Here is a 21,780-nt window from a genome sequence, read left to right as displayed (position 1 = left end):
AGGAGGACAAATGGCTGAAGCCATTTGCCTCAGTGCATATTATTTGCTTCTAGTTTGGTTCCTTCTAGACACTGCTTGACTTCAGAGGGATGGGTCTATAAGAGTCAAGCTCTAAAAATTTTCTATACTAGTGATAAATCTCTCTCCTGCCTACTCTCCCTCCCTCCCTTCCTTATTCCCTCTCTTCTGGAATCCACATATAGAATAGCTTTGAGTTCTGTTTTCAGGGTCCTGTAAGGAAACAGCTACTGAACTAGTACAGTTAGTTTTCCAAGAGAATCTAGGAAGGGACCAGGTAGTAGCTAGAAGGGGACAGAAATGTCTACAATACTAGAAACATAGAAAATGTAAGAAAAAAAATAAGTCAAAGTATCTCCACCAGGAAGGTTGTGAATAAGTAGTCTGTAAAGTACATCCATGTTTGTGGGAATCCAAGGATGCCATGGCTTACAAAGGCTCACAGATCCAAATCCAGGACTGGAATTTGGACTGCATTTGTGGTTTCTTTTTCATGTCTTCCCATCTTGCCTTGGGCATCTAGAGAGGTTTTTCCTGTTTTCTAGGGTAGACATTTATTCAGAGGTTTTTATGTCTAAGAATTTCCACTGTATTTTCTCTGGGTCTTGATTTTGTTGACCTTTTCTTCTCTTGGAGGCCTCTCCTCCTTTATCTATCTCTGCTGTGGACAGAGAGTTCCTGCTTTAAGCAGCTGTATGGCCTTGCCGAGGACCTCAGCTATAATCAGAAGCTAAGACTAATAAGCTCATTCTTTCTAGTTGATTCTGAACTGTGACTGGATTGTTCAACTCAGTTGTTTTGGCTCAAACTCCTCTCCAAGCTGACTGATTCCAATTGTCTTGTAATCTTTTGGCTCCTTTTTGTTCTCTGGCTCATTCTGTCTTTTCCTGTCTCTGTAAAACTGTTACAGTAAAACTGCTTCTCTCAATCTCTCTCTCTCTCTCTCTCTCTCTCTCTCTCTCTCTCTCTCTCCTGCTGCTGTTGCTGCTCATAATTAGCTTCTTTCCTCCCTGTTCCTGTGAGAGTTGGGTGTATCTGATCTCTGACTCATTCTGTCAAATCCTTCTCTGATTCATCATTTTGTCTGCCTCTCAATTAGATGTCACTTTCCAACATAGTTGCTTCCCTCTTCAAACTTTACTTTTATTGTTTGAGATTAAAGGTGGATACTAAGGTGTGTGTGTATTCCAGCCAGAGGTATTAAAAGTATCATTCTATCCAGATTACACAGAGCTAGAAGGATTTTTGGATATGATCCCTTGACAAAGCAGCCATGTTGATAGCTTAAATTCCTCTACATAAGACAATTATCCTGAGTGAACTTGAGAAATAACATACCTTGGGTTACCCTCTCCTCTACCCAGTCTTCCTTTCCTTCCCTTCGCTTCCATCTTCTCTCTTTTCCTCTCTTCTCATTCCTTCTAACTGCAACACTGACACTAGCTCAGGAGAGCATTTTCAGAGACAAAAACAGGTGGTGCTTATCTTCCCACCTAAGCCAATTTTAGGTAAACATTCCCAAAACAGGAAAATATTAATGAATGTTTTAAAAATTAACCCATAAGTACATGGTTCACCGTAAACAAATACAAAAAGATAGGTAGAAAGAAAGAAGGGAGTAAGGAAAGAAAGAAAGAAAGAAAGGAAGAAAGATCGAACTACTACAATACCAACTTGTATTGATAAAACCATATTTCTAGTGTAGTTTCTTGAAGTTGTTTACAGTTCTTACAGACTGCTGTATCACCTATAAAGGATGGTTGCATCTAAAGTTCATTGAATATATTCAGTAAATGGTTGCACAAGAATGGAATTAGCTGACTTATATCATCACTTCCTACTGCTATACCTGGGAGGTTATAGTGAACATATGTTCAACACTTCCACAAATAATACCATGAGAGAACTTTGGGGCTAATTTTCATTCAAATCCTCATTTCTCTCCTTCTTTATTTCTCCTTTTCTCATCCTATCTCTATCTCCCTGTATTATCTCTTTCCCTTCTTTTCCTTCTCTCCTTTCCTTCTTACAGGCTGCTTTTTTCCTAAGAAAGGAAATACATGTCACTTTGTGAGTTTTCCATTGCTCTTTTTCTGGCCTTACTTTATTATTTCGGTTGCTTTTCTGACAGGACTATTTCTGTTGCCAGTTTAGACAAGTCAGATATTTGGAATTTATTTTCCACCAGTACCTTGGAGAGTAAACCCCTCACTCTTTACGGCATAGTTCTCCTAGGAGAGAACCATATTGATTATTTGATCTGAAGCCTTCAGTTCAATCTTTGAAGGAAAGGCCTCCATGAAGGGAAAACTGTTATGGTGTGAAAAACTGGGTCACACAAGGAGGAGCAGGAGGATGAGGAGAGGGAAGGGGATGAGGAGGAGGAGGAGGAGAAAGAGAAGGAGAAGGATGAGGAGGAGGAGGGGGAGGAGGAGAAAGAGAAAGAGGAGGATGAGGAGGAAGAGGGGGGAGGAGAAAGACTCCTTTTATCTGCTATAATATATCCAGACTGTGTTAGCATTAGCAATAGTATCTAATGTCAGTACACAGCAATGGCAGTGTCTAGACAGTTATGATGGAGGGTGAAAAGAACCATCATATCTTCATATACTTTCATTATAAGGGGTCATATATGGCTTACATGGAGGACATTGTTATTTATATTTTAGTTTATTTCAAGCACTTGAATGTAAAAGTAACTTTTATTCAGCAGATGTAATTATCATCGGAGAGGCTTAATGTTGAATAAGTATCTCCTTTCTAATTCTTTCTGAACTCTGGCTGGCTGGTTCAGCTGAATTGTTCTGACCCATCTAGAAATGCTGGAGCTGTGGGATACCTGCTGGGGAACACAGGGAGTAGAACCAGCCGAAGAGAAAGATGTTCCTTGCAGTTCACAAAGATGAAAGAAGTTGGAGATATGAAGATCACTTTTATATTAGACGTGGAGATGCAGAGTTTGGAGATCCCACAGAGATTTTTGTAATCAGTGGTGGCTTGAGTCATGTTGAAGTCAAGGCTTGAACATGGACTCTCAAGAACATACCTTTCAGTTCTCAGTGACAGTCATTTACTGACCTCATGGCTTCATTGGCTTAAATAAACATGTTATTTTAACTATGACCAATAATGAAGAGTCATACTTTTTTCAGGTGAAAAAAAATCAAATCTTAATTTACTGGGATAGAACCAAATTGAGACTGAACGTTTTTAAAACTAAACTTTTTTTAGTTTAATTTTTGTATATGAGTGCTTGCCTGCTTGTTTGTATCCTGTGCCTGTGGCACTTAGGGAAGGGCATCAGATTTCCTGAAATTGTACTCATAATTGTGAGTCACTATGTGAGTGCTGAGAATATAAACCTGATACTCCAAGAGAACAACAGGTGCTCCAAAGCACTGAGCTATTTCTCCAACCCTGGATGCAGATCTGGAAGTATGGGTGAAGTCTGTTAAGACAGTAAGGAATTGGTATCTGCCTGGCTCTGAGGTACACATTCCTTTACTCTTTAGGAACTGCTCAGAGGACAGTAATGCTCAGTAATCAGCAGTACTAAAAAACATCAAAATTCATGTTTAATGAGGATAGTGGAGAGGTTCAGGATTAGTTGTCCTCATTTTGCCTCACGTTTCCCCAGTCTGACAAATCAGAAATATATAGTTCAGGAAATTGAAGGTACAATTTGTTTTATTTGTTGTGGTTCAATGACTATATGCCTCCAAAGCCATGACAAAAAAGGAAGGAAATTGAATTAAAGATTATGTGCATGTATAAATGTCTGGTAGTTTTTCTTTATTAATTGTTTTTAATCCATTTCCTCATGGACGATAGTAACTGGTATTTTTCTTATTTTGTAAGTTGAGTCTTTCTTAAGTTTACCGAGGATAGTTCAAATCATGTGTTTAAATGTCTAATATCCCTGTTACTATCATCTTAGTGAGGACCTCTAATGAAATTTTCAAAGCCTAAATTCCCGTATGCAGACAGTTGTTCATTCAATAGGCTTAGTGCATCCCTTAGTCCTAAGACTCCTGATTTATTATTTAGAGAAATGGGATGAAAATTCACATAGACTTATTTATGTAGAAACACAGAGATTAAAACTTTTGTGTTAAGTAGTTAAATTAAAATTTATTTTATTTTTTGAATATGATTGTTTTATCTGTATGTATGTCTGTGTACCATATGCACATCTGATGCCCGTGGAGGACAGAAGAGGGCATAGGATCTCCTAGAACTGGAATTATGGATGGTTGTGAACCATCACATGGTGCAGGAAACTGAACCCAAGTCCTCTAGAATAGTAGCCAGGATTTTTAAGTGCTGAGACATTTTTCAGGCTCATAGGTACTTATTTTAATTCATTTACAAGTTTATTATTTGGATTTTCTGAGATACATGATTTAAAGGAAGTATAGTTACAAGTGTCTTATTTTCTATGGTTCTGAACAAATTTTATGTGATAGTCAAAAAGGAATCCTGGTTTGGTCTTTGGTCATGTTGTTTTGACATGTGTTAATGGAAGCAAACATTAGTGTTTTTTCATCTTTATCAACCACTTACTTCCTCGCTTCTGTTATCTCTCTCTGCAATGTCACTAGAAAACAGAAATTCTCAATATTTATATCCTCTTAAGTCACCCAAAACAGTGAATTAGCAAGTACTTAGGGAAATACAGGGTTAGGGTTTTATGATCTCTTGGTTACATTTTCCTTAAAAAAAATCAGGTTCTATTTAATACACAGTGTAAATCTGTTAATATTTAAGTCATGGCCAGTAGATCTATGACTCATCCCTTAATAAAACTAGCCTGTTGTATGAGGGTATCATGATCTTCTTTTACTTAGGCAAACCATACAAGAGTTTGTGCCATTTCATATTTTATTTTTATTTTGGTTCTATTTTTTCTTTTTAGTTAATTGTTTTATTTATTTACATTTCTTACAAGTATTTACATTTTTTACAATTATTTACACCTTTTATTAGTTATTTTATTAATTTCATTTCAAATGTTGTCCCCTTTCCTGGAGTCCCCTCCGAAAAACCCCTATCCCATCCTTCCTTTGCTCTAAGAGGGTACTGCCACACCCACCCATCCACTCCCTTCTCACTGCTGTAGCATCCCCCTCTGTTGGGGCATCAGGCTTCCACAGGACCAAGGATCTCCCCTCCCACTGATGAGGCTGAAGTCATGGACCCATCCGTGTATACTCGGCGGTTGGTTGTTTAGTCCCAGGGAGCTCTAGGGGAGGGTTGCAATCCCCTTTAGCTCCTCTCTGTCTTTCTCCAAACCCTTCCATTGGGGTCCCCGGGTTCAGTCTGATGGTTGGCTGTGACTATCTGCATCTGTATTAGTCAGCTGCTAGCAAAGCCTCTCAAAGGACAACCATACCAGGCGTCTGTCTGCAAGCACTTCTTGGCATCAGCAATAGTGTCTGGGTTTGGTATCGGCTGATGGGATGGATCCTGAGGTTGGTTGGTCTCTGGATGGCCTTTCTTTCAGTCTCTGCTCTATTTTTGTCCTTCCTCCCATTTCCTTTACACAGGAACAATAATGGGTTAAAATTTTTGAGATGGGTGGGCGGTCCTATCTCTCCAGTGGGGTCCAGGTCTACGTACTGGAGGTGGACTCTTCAGGTTCTATCTCCCTGCTGTTGGGTATTTCGGCTAATGTCATTCCCATTGGGTCCTAGGAACCATATCCACCTATCAGTGAGTACATATCAAGTATGCTCTTTTGGGTCTGGGTTACTACACTTGGGATGATGTTTTCTAGTTCCATTCATTTGCTTAAAAAAATTCATGAAGTCTTCATTTTTAATAGCTAAGTAGTGTTACATTGTATAAATGAATCACATTTTCTGTATCCATTCTTTCAAGGAGGGAAATCTGGGTTGTTTACAGCTTCTGGCTTATTATAAATAAGTGTGCTATGAACCTAGTGGAGCATGTGTCCTTGTTATAGGTAGGAGCATCTATTGGGCATGTGCCTGTTAGTTGTACAGCTGGGTCTTCAGGTAGAATTATTTCAAAATTTCTGAGGAACTGCCAGATTGATTTTGAAAGTAAACGTACCACCCTGCAATCCCATCAGGAACGGAGGAGTAGTCCTCTTTCTTCACATCCTTGCCAGCATCTGCTGATGCCTAAGTTTATGATCTTAGTCATCCAGATTGGTGTAAGATAGAATCTCAGGGCCATTTTGATTTGAAATTCACTGATGTCTAAGGAAGTTGAACATTTCTTCAGATGCCTCTTGGCCATTTGAGATTCCTCAGTTGAGAATTTTTTTAGTTCTATACCCCATTTTTAATCAGATTATTTGTTTTTTTTTTTGGAGTCTAACTCTTGAATTCTTTGGATATTTTGGATATTAGCCCTCTATCAAGCCTCTATGTAGGGCTTGCAAAGGTCTTTTCTCAATCTGTAGGTTGCTGCTTTGTCCTATTGGCAGTGAACTTTTCCTTACAGAAGCCTTTCAGTTTCCTGAGGTCCCATTTGTCAATTGTTGCTCTTAGAGCCTGAGCCATTGGTGTTCTGTTCAGAAATAATTTCTCTGTCTTGATGTGTTTAAGGTTCTTTCTCACTTGCTTTTCCATTAGATTCAATATAACTGGTTTTATATGGAGGCCTTCGATTCACTTGGACTGGAAATTTGTACAAGGAGATAAATATGGATCAATTCAAATTCTTCTACATGCAGACCTCCAGTTATACCAGTACCATTTGCTATAAATGCTTTTCTCCCCCACTGTATGGTTTTGACTTCTTCGTCAAAGATCAAGTGTCCATAGGTGTGTGGGCTTATTTCTAGGTCTTCAATTTTATTCCACTGATCTTCCTGTCTGTCTCTGTACCAATACCATGCAGTTTTTTTATCACTATTGCTCTGTAATTCAGCTTGAGGTCAGAGATGGTGAGTCCCCTAGAAGTTCTTTTACTGTTTAGAATTGTTTTTGGTATCCTGGTTTTTTTGTTATTCCAGATGAAATTCAGAATTGCTTTTTCTGTCTCTGTGAAGAACTGAGTGATGTGGATTGCATTGAAGCTGTAGATTGCTTTTGGTAAGATGACTATTTTTACTATGTTAATCCTAACCATTCATGAGCATGGGAGATCTTTCCATCCTCTGAGGTCTTCTTCAATTTCTTTCGTCAGAGACTTGAAGTTCCTATACAGATCCTTCACTTGCTTAGTTAGAGTTAAGCCAAGATACTTCATATTATTTGTGACTATTGTGAAGGGTGTTGTTTCCCTAGTTTGTTTCTTAGCCCATTCATTTTTGTGTAGAGGAAGGCTACTGATTTGTTTGATTTGTTTGAGTTAATTTTATGTCCATCCACTTTGCTGAAGTTGTTTATCAGTTGTAGGAGTTCTCTGTCAGAATTTTGAAGGTCATCTGCAAATAGTTATACCTTGACTTCTTCCTCTCCAATTTGTATCCATTTGACCTGCTTTTGTTTTCTAATTGCTCTAGCTAGATCTTCAAGTACTATATTGAATAAATAGGGAGAGATGGGGCAGTCTTGTCTTGTCTCTGTTTTTGTGGGATTGCTTCAAGCTTCTCTCCATTTAATTTGATGTTGACTGCTGGCTTGTTGTATGTTGCTTTTATAATAAGTATGTATGTGCCTTAAATTCATGATCTTTCCAAGACTTTCGACATGAAAGGTGTTGTATTCTGTCAATGAGATAATCACATAACTTTTTCTTTGACTTTGTTTTATAGTGGGTTATGTTGATGGATTTCAATATAGTGAACCATCCCTATATACCTGGAAAAAAGCCTACATGATTGTGATGAATGATGGTTTTGATGTGTTCTTTGATTCAGTTTGCGAGAATTTTATTGAGCATTTTTGCACGGATATGTATAAGGGAAATTGGTCTAAAGTTCTCTTTCTTTGTTGGATCTTTCTGTAGTTTATGTATCAGCATAACTATGGCTTCATAGAACAAATTTGGTAGTGATCCTTCTGTTTCTATTTTGTGGAATAGTATAAGTGTTGGTATTAGGTCGTCTTTGAAGGTCTGATAGAATTATGTCCTAAAGTCATCTGACCCTGGACTTTTTTGGTAGGGAGTATTTTAATGACTGCTCCTATTTCCTTAGGGGTTATGGTATCAATTAGATAGTTTATCTGGTCCTGATTTAACTTTGGTATCTGGTATCTATCTAAAAAATCATCCATTTCATCTAGGTTTTCCAGTTTTTTTGAGTATAGGCTTTTGTTGTAGCATCTGATGATTTTTTGAATTTCCTCAGTTTTGGTTGTTTTATCTCTCTTTTCCCTTCTGATTTTGTTATTTTGGATATTGTCTCTGTGCCCTTTAGTTAGTTTGGCTAAGGGTTTATCTATTTTGTTGACTTTTTAAAAAAAGAAACAGCTCTTAGTTTTGTCGATTCTTTGTATAGTTCTCTTTCTAATTGTTTTTTTTTTTTTTTGTCCCTGGGTTTGATTATTTCCTGCCTTCTATTCCTCTTGGGTTCATTTGCTTCTTTTTGTTCTAGAGCTTTTAGGTGTGCTGTCAAGCTGCTAGTGTATGGTCTCTCCTGTTTCTTTCTGGAGCTATGAGTTTTCCTCTTATTACTGCTTTCATTGTGTCCCACAAGTTTGGGTATGCTGTGCTTTCATTTTCATTAAATTCTAGAAAGTTAATTTCTTTCTTTATTTCTTCCCTGATCAAGATATCATTGAGCAGAGAGTTGTTCAGTTTTCATGTGGTTTTCTGTTGTTTTTGTTGTTATTGAAGACCAGTCTTAGCTCATGCTGATTTGATAGAATGCATAAAATTATTTCAATATTCTTTATATATTAAGGCTTGTTTTGTGTCCAATTATTTGGTCGATTTTGGAGAAGGTACCATGAGGTGCTGAGAAGAAGGTATATTCTTTTGTTTTAGGGAGACATGTTCTGTAGATATCTGTTAAACCATTTGCTTCATAACTTCTGTTAGTTTAACTGTGTCTCTGTTGTTTCCATAGTGAGAGCATGGGATTAAAGTCTCTCACTATTATTGTGTGAGGTTCAATGTGCGTTTTGAGCTTTAGTAATATTAATTTTACAAATGAGTGTTCCTTGCATTTGTGGCATAGATTTTCAGAATTGAGAGTTCATATTGGTGGCTTTATTCTTTGCCAAGTATGAAGTGTCTTCCCACATCCCTTTTGATTTCTTTTTGTTAATCTATTTTATTGGATATTGTTAATCTATTTATTGGATATGGCTACTCCAGCTTGTTTCTTGGGACCATATGCTTAGAAAAGAATTTCCCAGCCTTTAATTGAAGCAGTTTCTGTCTTTGTCACTGTTTCCTGTATGCAGCAAAATACTGGGTACTATTTATGTATCTAGTCTGTTAGCCTATATCTTTTTATGGGGGAACTGAGTCCATCGATGGTGAGAGAGATTAAAGAGCAATAATTGTTCATTCTTTTTATATTTATATGGTTCTCTTCCTTTTGGTTGGTTCTAAGATTATTAATATTTTGGTTTTCATTGGGTGTAGTTTTCCTCGTTTTGGAGTTTTCCTTCTCTTTTCCTCTATAGGGCTGGATTAGTGGAAAGATACTATTTAAACTTGGTTTTGTCATGGAATATCTTGGTTTCTCCATATATAGTGATTGAGAATTTTGCTGGGTATGGTAGCCTGGGCTGGCATTTTTGTTCTTTTAGGATTTGCATGACATCTATCCAATATCCTCTGGCTTTTAGAGTCTCTGTTGAGAAGTCTGCTGTAATTCTGATAGATGTGCCTTTATATGTTACTTGGCCTTTTTCTCTTATAGCTTTTAATATTTTTTGTTACTGTGTATTTAGTATTTTTATTATAATGTGGTGAGAGGAATTTCTTTTCTGGTTCAATCTGTTTGGGGTTCTGTAGACTTTATGTATATTTATAGTCATCTCTTTCTCTAGGTTGGGGAAGTTTTCTTCTATGATCTTGTTGACGATGGTTTCTGGCCCTCTGAATTGGGAATCTTGTGTCTCTTCTATTCCTATTACTCTTAGGTTTGGTCTTTTCATTGTGTCCTGAATTTCCTGGATGTTTTTGGGTAGGAGCTTTTTGCACTTTATATTTTCACTGATTGCTGTGTTAATATCTTATATGCCTGAGATTCTCTCTTCTGTATCTTGTATGATACTTATATCTGTAACTCCTGATCTTTTTTCTAGGTTTTCCATCTCTTTATGATTGTTTCTATTTCCATTTTTTGATCCTGATTTTTTTTTCAATTCCTTCACCTGTTTGATTGTGTTCCTCTGTAATTCTTTAAGGGATTTATATGTTTCTTCTAAGAGCATCTACCTGTTTATCTGTGTTCTCCTGTATTTCTTTAAGGGAGCTATTTATGTCCTCCTTAAGGTCTTCTATCATCTTCATGAGATGGGACTTTTGGTCAGAATCTTGCTTTTCTGGTGTGTTAGTGTGCAATACCTTCTTATAGCAGGAGAACTGGTTTATAGTGATGTCAAGTGACATTGGTTCTACTTTTAGTATTATTGTGTTACCAGTCATGGATTTTGTCAAAGATTAACATACCAGTCATGGATTTCATCCTGTTGTGTAATCCTCATATTTAATCAGAAAGTAGCTATTTATTCATGACAATCATGTCACTATTGTACTATTGGGTACATTTTTGTCTGGCAGATTGGGATTGTAGCACTTGATAAGTTCATTGATGTATTTTCTCCTCTAACAGCCTATGTAGCACCTTCTAGCACTATGAAATCTACCCAGCAGGAAGAATGATCCTGGCTAGTGTGATATTGTCTATGTCTTGAAACCAGTGTGTTGTGTCTTCTGTTGGATCTTACTAGGTAGTTACCATGAGAAACCAAGGTCAAGCACAATAGCCTGTACTGTTCAGGAGACATCTGAGGTTCCTTTGACTCATAGACAGGTGTCCCACATTAGGCAAAGATTTTCTGAGAGGAACATAACTTTTTGACCTCATAATATTTGTAGGGTTTTACAATTGTTCATCTGCTTGATAGAACTTTATGAATTACAGAACCTTGATAGATTTTTGCCCATATTAGAAACTTTGGAACCTGGTGTCACACCCATGATATCTGTGTCTTATGAATTTTCCTCTATACAGAATGAAGAACAAAACTCTTGAAGGAATGGAAATTTCACATTTAGTGTGCAATACCTCTTTGCCCCCAAACAATGCATATGATAAAACTAGAAAGGCAAAGTATAGTACCCGTAATTTTTCTTAAAAAATTTTACCACCACAGATAAATTTTTTTAATTAAAGAGTTAATTGAGTTAGGCAGAATACATTTAGAAGCATTTATGCTTACAGATTATTTACTATGAATCTTGCACTATCCTTTAAAAATAAAATCAAACATTTTATAAATTTGAGAAAACTTTTATAAGTTATATAATCTACATGAACTACATGGATGTGTTTTATAGCATAGTTGTGTATTTTGAGGCATTTTTAAATCAGATGTGTTTCCAGAAACTGGAAATACTATTTATCTTTTTAATTGTTTTTTCCCATTAATGTTCATAGCTATAGGAATATACAAACCGCTGCTATTGACCATGGGAAGATCACCAAGAGTTATAATATTCTTCTCTAAAATAGTTAGTAAACATACAATGGGAAAAAATCTGGAAGCTTCTTACACAGAAAGACCCAGTTTCAATGACCTTCTACCCAGTGAACTCCTGTTTTGGCTCCTTAGATACTTTTCTATCTCAATTATTTTATCTTTAAATTACAGTTCATGGTCTTCTTTCCTTCTTTTCTTCTTTTTTTCCTTATAATCCAGATTTTATTCCCCTCCTGGTCCACCCTCCGACTGTTTTACATCCCATACCACCCCCAGCCCCTGTCTCCACAAGGATGTCCCCACCCAAACTACCCCTCTAGACCTCTAAACTCCTTGGGACCTCCAGTCTCTTAAGGGTTAGGTGCATTTTCTCTGACTGAAACCCAACCAGCATCCTTGATGAATATGTGTTGGGGGCCTCATGTGATCTGGTGTATGTTGTCTGCTTGACGATCTAATGTCTGAGAGATCTTGAGAGTTCAGGTTAATTGAGACTGCTGGTCCTCCTATGAGGTCGCCCTCCTCCTCAGCTTCTTCAAGCTTTTCCCTAATTCAGCCACAGTGGTCAGCAGCTTCTGTTCATTTGTTAGGTGCAAATATCTGCATCGGACTCTTTCAGCTCCCTGTTGGGTCTTTTAAGGGAAGTCATGATAGGTCGCTTTTTATGAGTGCTCCATAGACTCAGTACTAGTGTCAGGCCTTAGGGCCTCCCCTTGAGGTGGATCCAACTTTGGGCCTGTTGCTGTATCTTCTTTTCCTCAGGCTTTTCTTCATTTCCATCCCTGAAGTTCCTGCATGTCCTTTTGGGTCTGAGTTACCTCACTCAGGATGATATTTTCTAGTTCCATCCATTTGCCCACAAAACTCAAAATGCCCTCGTTCTTCATAGCTGAGTAGTATTCCATTATATATAGGAACCACATTTTTTTGTGTCCATTCTTCTGTCATGGGACATCTAAGTTGTTTCCAGCTTCTGGCTATCAAAAGTAAGACCACTATGAACATAGTGGAACATGTACCCCTGCCTCACACATGCCAAAAAAGTGTTCTACCAGTGAGCCCTGTCTCCAGTCCTTCAGTTCACTTTCAGTTAACATATAATGGACATATTGACCTGAAAATGGGGGCATCTGCCCAAAAGACATGGACTAATATTAATATAAACTTGGCACTTTTGTTCCTTGATTCACTACTTTTGATTATCTTAATGCTGCAAACAGCTCATTTGTAATCCTGGAACTGTTCTTTGCCTTGTATCTTATCAATTATGGCTTTCTTTTTAATGTAGTGTTCACATATATTAATTGCATTTAAAAAATTTGGGCTTCATAGTAACAAGGAACAGAATAGCTCGTGGGAGTTTTTTGCCCACCAAAAAGAAACTTTTACTAAGAACCTTCCCTTTAAAATGCTTTCCAGTAAATTTATTACTATGATCCACTCTTGCAATTTATCACAAAATGTTGGAAATAGCAGCCTGTCATTATTAATCTCTGACCAAGAAAAAAAAGGCTTGCTGAAGCTTCATTTTTCATTGAAATTTTGTTTAGAAGTTTCATTCCTGGATTTAGCTATGAGATTGGTAACAGATTCCAACACATTTTCTTTGGTGCCTCTTAAAAATCTGAATTAGATTACCTCTGTGAACTTTTGAACTGATCAGGTGTCTTCTGGTCATCTAGATTGAGCTGTTTTCTGTTTAACATCAGAGTATTGCATTCAGACTCATCAGACTCTTTACAAATATTGATCTGAGAATGTATGACAGAAGTCAGTAAAGGGTACACATATTGTAAGAGTGTTAAAGTCATGTCCAAGGGAGCATTATCACTCATTCATTTACTCATTTTCTGTACTTTTTTGCAATGTCTTTTTGGTACAGCATGATGGAAATTCAGTGATAAACCACACATACACTTCTATTAAATAATTTCTTTGTCTTTTCATAATAAGAATAGTGGAAATTTGGCTGCACAAAGAACATTCACACTTGTAATGAAAATATTTTATAAAGGGTTCCAAAAAGTGTTCCTTCTGATTGTTCCCTTTTTGCCAAAAGAACAATCTTACCTTGATCATAATTGTTTCCTATCATTTGTTGTCTGGGTGTTCCGCTGTTTCAGAGACTTTTTTCCAGAAGACATGGTAGGCAGAGGGGGTAACAAATAGTCATAACCAAACCAGTGATAACTGAAACAAGAGGATCACTTTTCTCTTATGATCATGACAATTCTTGTCTACCACAAGGAAATTTTCAATAAAACATAAATACAGAGTTCTGGAACCATATTTCCTTTTTGTTTTTTTCTTTCCTTTGCAGCATGTTTTATTTCTTTTCTTCTTCTTTTTCTTATAGATTGACTCCTTCAAAATGTTTGTCATATGCCTAGTACATTGTACAAGACAATTAAATTTTGTTGGTAACAGTGATGTACTTTATACCAAGACTTCATCCTCTTTCTTTCTCATAGGAAAACTCTGTTCTCCTCCAGTGACTTTTGTTTATCTATCAGTATTATTTTAATATTATTCAAGCAGAAATGAGTACATGATTTGAAGGGGCTTTGAGATTATGAAGTGTTGATTATAACTTTTGTGTTCTTTTGTTGAGTCAATCAGTTGGAATTGGATTGTAACTGGATGGGAAGGTTGGGTGAAAAGATAGTTGTTTTTCCACCTACAGCTTTTCCATCAACCAAAAAAAAATTATAAACAATTTGATGTATGTATGTCGATATTTACACATTCTGAGGAACACAATAGAATGGTTGGTCAACACTGCTGGGTTCTTGTTTCCACCTACCTCCAGCACTGAGGTTACAGGTACATGGTACTGCAAAACCAGCCTTTTACATGGGAGCTGGGCATCAAAACTCTGGTCTTCGTGCTATCATGACAAGCATTTTGCCATCTACTTATCCTAACACTTATAACTTTAGCTGAATGCCTAGAAAACTGAGGAGAAAGGAGTGTGCTTGGGCAGAGCATCTTAGGCAAAAATACATTTCCCTCCTGGAAAGGAAAGATTAGTAAAAATTTGTTTACATGGGCCTACACCATTTACTTGTAATGGACAAATATCCATCCTGGATAGCATGACAGGAAAACGTAGCATAGAACATTTAAGTATATTGAAATAAAAACTGCATCCATGGTATATTTCAGTAAGATGACATTAATAAACCAGTTACAAATGCTAATTTTTTGTTATCTGACAGGAATAAATTAATTGTAAAATTTCTTCCAGGGACATCATGAAAAATGAAAAGAATTCTTGACAGAAATCTAGCTACCACTGACTATATGTTGTAATTTGCAACATAATCAACTGTATACAATATCTTCATGCAGCTCTCACACAGGGTGCTTGGACACAATGAAAATAGCAAACCTAAGAATAATAGGAATAGAAGAGACTGAAGATTCCCAATTCAGAGGGACAGAAACCATCTTCAACAAAATCCTAGAAGTAAACTTCCCCAACCTAAAGAAAGAGACAGTCATAATAAATGTACAAGAAACCTCTAGAACACCAAAAAGATTGGACCAGAAAAGAAAATCCTCCTGCCACATAATAATCAAAGCAGTAAATGTGCAGAACAGAGAAAGAATATTAAAAGCTGCAATGGGAAAAGGCCAAGTAACTTGTAGAGGCAGACCTATCAGAATTACGCTTGATTTCTCAACAGATACCCTAAAAGCCAGAAGGTCCTGTACAGATGTCCTGCAGACCCTAAGAGACCAGAAATCCCAACCCAGACTGCTATATCCAGCAAAACACTCAATCACCATAGATGAAGAATCCAAGATATTCCATGACACCAAATTTAAAAAATATCTGTCTACTAATTCAGCCCTATAGAAGATACTAGAAGGGAAACTCCAACACAAAGGGGATAATTAATCATCTTACAACAAACCCAATAGAAGAGAAACACACACACACACACACACACACACACACACACACAGCACTACAACCATGAACAAAATAACAGGAACTAATGATCATTGTTCATTAATATCTCTTAACATCAATAGACTCACTTCTATAAAATGAAAAAGGCTAACATAGTGGATATGTAAACAGGATCCATCATCCTGCTGCATACAAGAAACACTTCAGTAATAAAGATAGACACTACCTCAGAGTAAATGGTTGGAAAAGGTGTGCTGTTTTCAAACTTGAGCTCCTGCCACTTTCACATCTTCTCAGTCCCCTTAACAAAAGGAAATTAAAAGCCATGAGAGGATTGAAACCTTTTGCAACACAAAGGTAAACTCTTTGGTTATATAAGTGCCAAGTCTCCCAGCATCCTATTATAAAGACATGAGTTTCATTTAAACTTTAGCCTACTGCTGGGGTTTGATTGATCATTAAAATCTTGACCTATTTGTTCCTTATTTTAGACTGGTTAACATGCAAGAAAATGAATAGATAACTATACAACATTAACTAAAGTCTTTTCAGAAATACACAATGAAACAAATTTTTTCAGAATGTTAATGGACAACATTATCATTTCATCTATTCTGCCTCTTTGGATCCATACAAAACTATAAAATAGACAATAATGAGGTCATTATTACTGTGTGGAAAATGGAAAAGGGCCTCAAAGGAGAAAATTCTCTTCAACACTATGCAAAAAACACGTTATAAGACATAAATATATAATCCAGACTTTATGAGCTAAATAAGACTCAGAGTCTTGAGAATTTTTGTATTCATATGCAAGTATGCATATGTATATACATGCATATAGAGACCAGAAATTGACATCAGATTCTTTCTTCTTTAACTTTCTCCCTTATATATTGTGACACTAAGTATCACTGCACAGGCAACTTGCTTATTTGCCCAATTTAACTAGCCAGCTTGACCTGAGGATTTTCTATCTCCATCTCAGGATTTCATTCCTGCTTGAAATTTACATGGGTTCTCAGGGTCCCAACTCTAGTCCTTATTCTTATATGGCAACAGCCTTTAACCATTGAGTTATAACCCTAGCCCCAGGATTTTTATTCGATATAATTTTCAATAGATCAGTTGCTATCAGCATCAACTAAAAAATACACATAACTTTTGGGGAAATCTATATATAAAATTCTTGTTCCTTCTTGTTCTTTATCAGTATTGCAGCAGCTAACCTTGGAGATTAGTTCCCTTCTCTGTGATACTATTTCTCTCTCTTCCAAGCTGTTTCCAACTTTAAAAAGTGTCAGTCACACCCAAAAAAGCTTTGTCTTATTTGAGGTGTCTCTGAATCAGTTATCAGTTAATCACTTCATTTTATAGGAAAACCTCAAGTTAATATACTTGGCATGCAAAAGAGCTGGGACCTCTCAGCTCCCAGCAGCTGCACTAAAGCTGCACACTGCCTGATGTGAGCAGAGACTTGGGTCTGCCACCATGTGGGAGGAGAATGAAGTCACTTAGAAAGTCAAAAAAGTAGCTTCCCAAGCAGCCAAAAACAGACCTCTGGATCAGCCCCCTCACATCTTTAAAATTAAATGTTCAGCAGAACTTGAGACATTAGTAGATTAACATGTCAATACATTTTCCACATCACTGCAGAAAGGTAAGTTCCAAGAATAAAGCGTACTGTTTAGGCATTTTTAAAAGAGATATAAAAATTATAGGTATAGCAGAGGATGGCATAACTCTAAAAAGAGCTATTTTGGAACTGAGGCTTTAGTTACTCACAGAATCCATATCTGAGACATAGAAAATTCTTTGACATCAGTATTACAGGTTAGAGTCAAGTCCCTCTAAATTCACAGTTGAAGTTATAATCCTCAGAACACTAGACTGTAATTTTATTTGTAGCTGAGAGCCAATATTGAGTTAAGTGGGTCCTCAGAGTGGGCTTTCACTCAATGTGATGTTGTTCTTGCAAGATCATGACCAAACCAGGAAGAGGGAAGATTGTGTAGAGAGAGAGACAAGATGATTAACTCAAAGCAGGAGTTGGGGTATTCAGAAAAAGCCAATCTTGTTCTTGGGCTTGAACCTCTTAACTATGAGAAAGTGAACCTGTAGTTTGAGCTAGTCACCAAGTAGCATTTGGTTATGGTAGGTTAACGCAATTATTAAGGGCCTGATGAGTTAATGACATTTGAACATATTCCTCTCTGTAATTACCCTATACTCAATTATAGTGACACTCTATAGTTTTAGCTGACAGGACACAAACCTATGAATTTAGGGTAACATTAGTATCAAGGGATTTGCTAGAGCTTAGATCTAGAACCTACAAGTAAGTAAAACTTAAACTCCAAAACAGGAGTCTCATTGTAGAGTTACTCCATGAAGCATTCATGCTGTTAAAAGCTTTTGACAGGTCTTACATTTCCAGTGAAATGACACACTATCTTTGGTAATAGTAAATAAGGCTTGATAAATAAAACCACCATTTTAATTTTCAGAAGTGGAGAACCGACATTTCCATCCATGACTGTGAAAGGAAGTGCTACAAGTACCAGTAGTTTGCTTTATGTTAGAAATGGTGAGGGGGTTGGGAATTTGGCTCAGTGGTAGAGAGCTTGCCTAGCAACCGCAAGGCCCTGGGTTCGGTCCCCAGCTCCGGAAAAAAAAAAGAAAAAAAAAAGAAAAAAAAAAAAAAGAAATGGTGAAAGTGGCCATTGGGAAGTCACAATTAGCTCAAAGACTGAGAATCTCAGGAAATATTTATTGCAAAATACCTCATCATAACAGACCCAGTGAACTAACTACCCATGAAAATAAGGCCATGTATTTGTTCTATAAGTAATACAAGTGCTATATTCAAACATGGGTCACTATTTCAACTTGACTCTTTCCCTTTTCTTGAAGTCAAATGGCAAAATGTAGAATCCAGCTCACCTTCCACATACATTTGAGCTTTGATAGAATTTATCCTTTTATAGGAGGTAGCTTTTAAGATAAGGCTTAAGATACTGGAAGTTGCTCAGAAAAGATGAGAAAATAGGGTCACAGTTGTATTTGGGTGTGTTGGACCCCTTAGCCTTAGGCTATCAAATGACCCCACAACTAGTATTTCTATAGGGGTTTACGTTTTCTCCATGACATGAAACAGCTCATTACAGCATAATGAAATCTAAGGGCTTGAAAATTAGTATTACAGTGAACTGCCCCTTGGTGCTATATCATAAACAATAAAACTTCAAAAATAGTTGAATTTTGTAATCACATTTCCTCTTTGTTTAGTCACCCCATTTTAAAAGGAGTTTTAAAGTAATGTAAGTTCATTGAAAATTCTTTTAAAACACAAAAGAGCCAAAAGAGAATTTTTGTTTGTTTTTCTTTATGAATTATAGCACTCAAAATTTTACTACTGACTGTTAGGGTCTTTTATTTATATTCCCTTGGACACCTTTTCTAAAATGTAAACCCCAACCAGGTCATAGGTTTACTAACCTCAACATCAATTTCATCCTGTAGCTAGATAATTACTTTGGGAGGCGCTATGCTCTGCTGAGGTTTATTAAGGAGTCCCTAGTCTCTGCAAAATACTGGTTCATCCAAGTCCCCTAAGTTGTAACCACCAAAAATTCTTGCTTTTTGCTAAATATTCTTGGGAAAATCTTGAGAATCATGTACTTTGATGGAAGAATACTTTGTTTTTTTTTCTTTTTTTTTCTTTTTTGTTCTTTTTTTCGGAGCTGGGGACCGAACCCAGGGCCTTGCGCTTCCTAGGTAAGCGCTCTACCACTGAGCTAAATCCCCAGCCCCGGAAGAATACTTTGAAGACACTGAGAAAAATGTGTGAATAAGACAAACACCTCACCATCAGCATGAAAAAAAACCCTGTATTCACACTTAGGTTGTTAATCATCCTTTTTCTTGCTCCTTGAATTATCCTGTTCAAGAAAGCAGTAGAATTAATGATGGATAAATATGCATGGTTTGTGAGTTGTAATGTGAAGACCATGAGAATGGTGGACGCATGGAAAATCCAGAGCCAACCTCATCATGTTTAGAGATGAAATAGACCTATTTACATTAATGTTGGTCTTTTGTGTACATTAACTCCTCGGGTCAGTTCTAACACCTTGTATCACAGTATTTTCTATAGATTTTTGGAAGGAAATAGGATATAAATATAAGCTTTTCTGCAGATCTCAGGTCATGAAGGCTTTCTGTTTGTCTCTCTGTATGTCCTTGAGAGAATACTACTACAGCAAACTAAAGGGTCATCTCGCCATGATGTCCGCATGAGAGTCTGTGTCACAGTGGGTTAGAGAACAGAGCTGATCTCTGAGAGCATATCAGGTTTTCCTTCCTGAGGTTATGTGTCCTTAATAGTATACATATCTATACATACTACGAATATTTAAAAGATCAACATTGACTCAAATTAAAAGAAGATGATAGACACATAGAAGAGATAATTTAGATTGAAATTTTTTATAATCAACATGCTAAAGAGATTTTATAACTTTTTTACAAAAGCAATTCTGATTCCTTAACCAAATTATAAGCATAAAATATTAAAATTTTTGTCTCCTCTAAGTTGTTGAACTTAAATATAAAATTATACAGAGTAACAGGAGAGAAGACAGATGAACATTTTAAGTGGCATAAGTATTTCATTGTTGATAAAATGACTTTTGATGTATTATCTACTATAGTCTCTGAGCCTGTGAACTTGGAAAAATACTTTGAGTAACATTAGTAAGCAAATAATTGTCTATTACACAATAGTCAGAAGTGAGGATTTTGTTGCATTTTGGACTTTAATCAATCTTTCGAAGATAATTATTCTTTATGCTATGCCTCTTATAAGAAGTTATCTGTAAGTGTGACCTAACATATAGAACTGACTAACACCTGTAGGATTTTTTCCTATTAAAATTCAACATGAGAACTGGTTTCCAAGGGGGGAAGCACCAGACCACTGCCCCAAATGTAAATTAATGAGCTTTGGCTTCTCTGCCATTTGTGGCCTCTTGTTGACTATCTCCTTTTCTGCGAGTCCTCTAGAGCTGATACCTTTCTGCCTAATACTCAAAATCTTGTACTACATTATTTGAATTCCCAAAATCAAAATAGGGTGTACAAAAAAAATGTGAGCGCCATTTCTGTGTAAAACTGCATGGTGTGTCCCAAAGTGAAGAATCCTGGGAGGTTAACGATCAAAACCCTTCTGGTATCATTACTAATATCAACTCATCAGAGAATAATATCTTTCTGAGTGGTCTTTATTATTTTATAATCCAGCTGCAGAGGCAATCTGTGAAGCATTTGGTAAATGAAGAAGTGTATTTTATGATCACATTTAACCACTTTGGCAAATACAAATCATATTTGCTGTCATCACTTGGGTAGATACGATATCAGGACACAATTTCTTAGTGCCTGTCTGAGATTTTGTCCTTTGTTACTTTGGTCCTAATATCACACAACCTTCATCAGCTAGTTACTTAGAAAAGAAAAGGTTACTTAGAGTAACAAGAACCAGTTTAAGCAACATGGGCTGCACACAACTACAGATTTTGTTAACTTGACATGTCTGGGAAGAGGGACCTTCAATCAAATTACTTCTGTTATATTGGGCTATGGCTATCTCTTGTTAATATATAGTTCTGGGGTGTAAATAGAGCAGTTTTGAAAATAAACAGAAAATATTTTATAATAGTGGTTTCTGCCTTGATTTTTTTATTGTAAAGATGTTTCATTTCTCTTACATTCAAATTTTGACAAAAAATATTGTCAAATAGCAATATTTATATTAATCCCCATACATTTTCTCCCTCTTGGCAGAATTTCACATTTTGAGTGTGTCTGGATAATTAGATACACTGCTTAATATACTAATGCTCACTAATTTCCTGAGATGACTTTATAACCAATGTAGCTCTTGGAAGAAAATGTGGTATATCATTGGCTATTCATGTGTGGTATGAAAACTAAAAGCATAATTTGTTAGATAAAAACTGTTATTAACTGTTTCCACTGAAGATTGGTACATATTTATAATAAGCAATATTTTTATTATGAACCCCTCCTCACCAAACTGAATTAAAATTTTCTTGGCCTAAGCCACTACCCAAAGACTATATACATGGACTGACCCTGGGCTCCAACCTCATAGGTAGCAATGAATAGCCTAGTAAGAGCACCGGTGGAAGGAGAAGCCCTTGGTCCTGCCAATACTGAACCCCCAGTGAACGTGATTGTTGG

At 36.6% G+C, this 21,780-nt stretch overlaps 1 protein-coding gene and 1 long non-coding RNA gene across 8 annotated transcripts in view; one reads left to right on the top strand and one right to left on the bottom strand.

The window, feature by feature from the left end:
- Fgf14 (fibroblast growth factor 14) overlaps window positions 1–21,780 on the top strand; it is a 643,687-nt gene that overhangs the window by 203,162 nt on the left and 418,745 nt on the right. The window lies entirely within an intron of this gene.
- Window positions 1–21,780, bottom strand: part of LOC120097183 (uncharacterized) — a 67,563-nt gene that overhangs the window by 27,784 nt on the left and 17,999 nt on the right. For all 4 annotated transcript variants that reach the window (XR_010058247.1, XR_010058246.1, XR_005494422.2 and 1 more), the window contains one exon: window positions 15,743–15,817. This is a non-coding gene — a long non-coding RNA (uncharacterized LOC120097183). The remainder of the gene's footprint in view (window positions 1–15,742; window positions 15,818–21,780) is intronic.

Source organism: Rattus norvegicus, chromosome 15, assembly GCF_036323735.1.
Source record: "Rattus norvegicus strain BN/NHsdMcwi chromosome 15, GRCr8, whole genome shotgun sequence".
Lineage (NCBI taxonomy): Eukaryota > Metazoa > Chordata > Mammalia > Rodentia > Muridae > Rattus > Rattus norvegicus.
Note: the sequence above shows the minus strand (reverse complement) of the source record. Positions and strands in the feature narration are given on the sequence as shown.